This window comes from Lactuca virosa, chromosome 4 (assembly GCF_052849685.1).
Source record: "Lactuca virosa cultivar CGN04683 chromosome 4, Lactuca_virosa_CGN04683_v6, whole genome shotgun sequence".
NCBI lineage: Eukaryota > Viridiplantae > Streptophyta > Magnoliopsida > Asterales > Asteraceae > Lactuca > Lactuca virosa.
In genome coordinates this window covers 402,630,809-402,635,125 of record NC_136429.1, presented here as the reverse complement: position 1 = coordinate 402,635,125, position 4,317 = coordinate 402,630,809, and the positions used below count along the sequence as shown (strand labels likewise).

The 4,317-nt window shown below is 32.5% G+C and overlaps 1 long non-coding RNA gene across 1 annotated transcript; it reads left to right on the top strand.

Moving 5' to 3' along the window:
• Nucleotides 1-295: 295 nt before the first annotated feature.
• LOC145169056 (uncharacterized) lies at nucleotides 296-1,599 on the top strand. Its single transcript, XR_013742265.1, has 4 exons — nucleotides 296-476; nucleotides 612-699; nucleotides 779-847; nucleotides 952-1,599. It is a non-coding gene; the product is annotated as an uncharacterized LOC145169056 (long non-coding RNA).
• Nucleotides 1,600-4,317: the final 2,718 nt, after the last annotated feature.

Sequence of the window (4,317 nt, the reverse complement as noted above, 5' to 3'; positions counted from 1 at the left end):
CAAATATGTTATCTGCACTTTGTAATTTCTGATGAATTATAGATTAGTGACTTCCATTCCTTTTATTAGGCTCAATCCAGGAAGATTGGAAGTTCTTGGGATGTTCACGTTAGCATGTGCTACTTACAGGCAGATTGGAAGTTCCTGGGACATCATTTTCGTATATTATAATTTTTTTTATCAACAAAAGGCTAATACTTGGTTTTTTTTTATAAAAATGTTTAATGCATGAACATCTGAAAAAAGGCTATTTCTATTGACAAAATGGTAGTTATAGATATTAAAACCAAGTTAGTCTCTTTCTAGTTCCCTACATACTTTTATTTTTATAAAAAATAATAATGATTTTAACAGTTTTTGTTAGAATGCCCCTGCATATGGTCATAAACAGATGTGGAGATCAAGACGTTGAACCACGAATACAGGACAAGTAATTTATGTTAACAGATTGTAAGCAACTCATGACTCTGGAATTGGTATGTTTCTCAATTGTTTTATTCATTTTATAGGGTTTAGACTCCAATTAACCATTCAGAACAAACGGGAAATCAGTTTACATTGCAGGTTCCTATTGGTTGATTGGTCACTGATTTCTTTCTTGATTCATGCAGGTTTCATTCTATCTTTGTTTGACATTACAGGACCAGAGAAGGAGTTTTACTCATTATATGGTCGTTGTTTTGAGATCAAAGAGAACAAGTTATTAACTTTACTTTTTTTTATTGTAAAGCTTATATTTATCTTTGTTTAAATTTGGATTTTTTTTAAACAACTTCAGGTATGTTTACAAAGTTTGTCCCTTTAAGGATCTCACTCAAGTGGACGGGCATACCATAACTACTTTAGGGTATGTGTTTTTTTATTTTTTTTATTTATTGATTTTCACTGAAACTTGTGTATTAAATTTCTCAAATGTTTTGTTTGTTTTATTATATATAATAATAATAATAGGCAATGGGAGAAATTTGATGAGTCATACAGAGTCATGCTCTTCTCAAATGGTGACAAATGCTGGAATGGACCTCAAAGAAGCTTACCTTGACCTACCTCAATATTTTAATCTTTTTACATTAATTACAAAATTACAAAATTGCCCCTTTCAACATATCATATTTTCTCAACAGGTGAGATTAAGATGTGGATCAAAAGTTGAAGTTGCCGATATAGATGAACCTAGCCGTTGCGAGATAAACTAGAAGCAGTTTTCATACTATTTATGGAATGTTTCAGGAGCTGAGAAAGATTGTATGAAATGTTTGTATGGAATGTTTCAAGAGCTACAAGATAAACTAGAAGCAGTGAAAATGGAACAACCACAAGGTCACGATGAGCTTTAAGTATTTTTCATACTATTTATTGTGGAAAAAGCAAAAAAAATGACCGATTTGTCCTTTTATTCCATATTTGGGATGAACTTGCTGAATAGGATCAATACAACACTTCCATGAGATATATGGAGTGAGGCTTATAAGAATACAGTTGCTTTTTTCGAGGGGACTAGAATTGGTAAAAATCTAGAGCATTGATGCTATAGTAAGTTGTACCTCATGCATTGGAAGTTGAACCTTTCCATGAAGTGTATTAGATAATCTTGAGATGTTGGGGAACTGTGAATCTATTCTTTTGCAAAAAAAATGCTCTTTAAAATGGTGAATTACATAATTTTCTGTTGTGGTTCTTAATTTTTTTATGCAAGAAATATCAATATACTTATATTTTTTATTTTTCTATTATAGCATTTTACTTTCATATCTCCATATTACAACATTGTATATTAGAAAAACTATATGTTTATGGGAATGTCATCCTTATTCTAATCAATTTTTGTTGTCATGATTGAGTAGATTTTCAAACTACAATGTGCTAACAAGATTTGTTTTGTAAGTATTTTTTAAAAAAACATTTACTCAATAAGAAAGAAATTAAAAGGTATAATATTGTAATAGAAAGAAATGAAAGTTGGATGTTATAATAAATAAATAAATGAAATGGGCCATGTGTAATGTGAAATGGTAAAAAAGATATCGTTTTGCCATTTTTTGTAGTGGGGCTTGTGTGATGGGTAGACACTTGGAAACATATGAAATGGTCCATGTGTAATGAGCTCGTACGAAATGTTTGGCCCATGTGAAATGGATTGCTTGCGAAATCATCAAACAAAGTTTTCTCTAACCTAACTCGTGTATTTATGTATTACCACTTAATATTGATATTAACTAAGTGGGGAACCCCCACGTGACTAAACTACCCCTATGTAAAATTATTTTGTTCATATTTCAATTTTGCTGAAAGACCTGTTGCATCCGACCCCCGCAACGCGGGGGTTCCCCACCTAGTTAGGAAAAGAATTGACCACAACAATCATCAATTAATAAGGATTTGATAAATTAACACCACAAAGAGATTAGAATATGATTTTTTTACCAATTCTTGGCCAAAACGCAGCCCTCTTTCTTCCCTCTAGGACCAATCAAGCAAGACTTCTTTCTCCCTCTCCTCCTTCTTTGATCGACACTGCCTCCTTCCTCCACAAGATGCGATCGCCGTTTTTTTCTTCTTCTTGCCGTCGATGTTGCACAACACACAAGGGGAGGGCCGATCGACTTTTACATGGGACGTGAACAAAAAAAAACGCACGGACTCTTCAAATGCATTACCCTCGTCGATTCCTCTACATGGCGGGTTATACCCGAATTTTACCATCTAGCCCCTTACATATTCAATCTCGCACTCTTTAAACCCTAGCCCTAATTAACTTCACAACGAAAGTTTATTTTAATAACCTTTTAGCTATTAAATATTATTATTTTTATTATTTTAATAACCCTAGCACTCTTTAAGAGTCTAATTTCTTTTGATGATCACGAGCGAAAGGAAGAAAAGAAACGAAACTTGACATTTACGTAGGTTAAATTAAATGTGTTTTAAATACCAAATTACAACATTAACCCTCTGTCTTTGCTCCCTTGTTCACATTCCATCTTTTATTTTTGTTTGAATTATTTCTAACCCTTACTTATAATTAGAATTATATAGTTTTCCACATTATCAACTTAAACCCTCCAACTATGATTAATTTAATTATATTATATACCTCTTAATAATTGCTTGATTCTTTTAAATATTAATTAATATCATTTTTTTGTTTATTTTACTCCAATTTAACCTCATGAAGCTAAAATATTTTGCATAAATAGTCCTTCGAGTAATGGAAAAACTAACGTCGTTTATGGTAGGATTTTCGGGTCGTTACACATGGAGACTAGGGTTTCGAGATGAGGAGGTGGAGGTTGAAGAAGATAATCTAGAAAGAGACTTAAGGTGTTTATATATGAGGGAAACCGTAAAAATCTCATATTTGAGCTGCCACGGTGTGTCCACTTTATGTCACGTCGTGACACCTCCATAACACGCGTTTTCATTAACTCCCATGCCACGTCGTGGGCATCCATGCTCCACTTCGTGGCAGAGGGTTTTCTCCAAAAACATTATTTTGATTCCTCAAGTCTTGACCAACCTTCTTTGAGAAACGGGTGTTACACAACTTTTTATGCGCGATTGATTTTTATATTTAATAAAAATCATTTCTCCAACACACAAAGTCGGATTTTTAAAAATTTTATATTTTCGGAATTACGTCGACAAGTATTCTCCAAATATGTTATACAATTCGTAGTGTGTTACGACTTTCTGTGCTCCTAATTCTTTGTTGTATTGCCTTATTAGCAACGTATTTACTGTTGGAAAATTGGTGTTAACCAATTTATAAAAATGGGTTTTCGCCAATTTTAACACGTCCAAAATGGATTTAATATGAATGAGAAATTAATCCTTAAAGTAAGGGTGTTGGGAGACATAATTAAAAGAGTTTAATGGGTGGGAGAAAGAAAAGAAAAGTTTATGGACCTTTCTTGCAAATATTTCTTTCTTTCATAACTGAAATTGTAATTATTATTACAATTTAATTACATATTAACACACATTAATTTTGTGATTAATAGATGTGTTTAATTGGGAGGGTATAGAATGTGTAGTATAAATACTACTACTATACAACCATTTGAGTACACCAAAAGAATGCAAGAAAATTCTCTTCTTCTATATTTCATCTTCTTCTTTTTTCTAGCTATATTGAGGATATAATCAAGTCCTATTGAGGGTTCGGGTGGTCTAGAAGAACCACTTCAAACTGTTGTATCCTGGTAAACAAACACCCGATAGCGGACGAATTTGTTTGAAGGACAATGTGTTAAACACATGCCTCAGTTTTTATATTTTCTTGTTTGTTTTCGTACATTACCGGAATATTATTCCTAC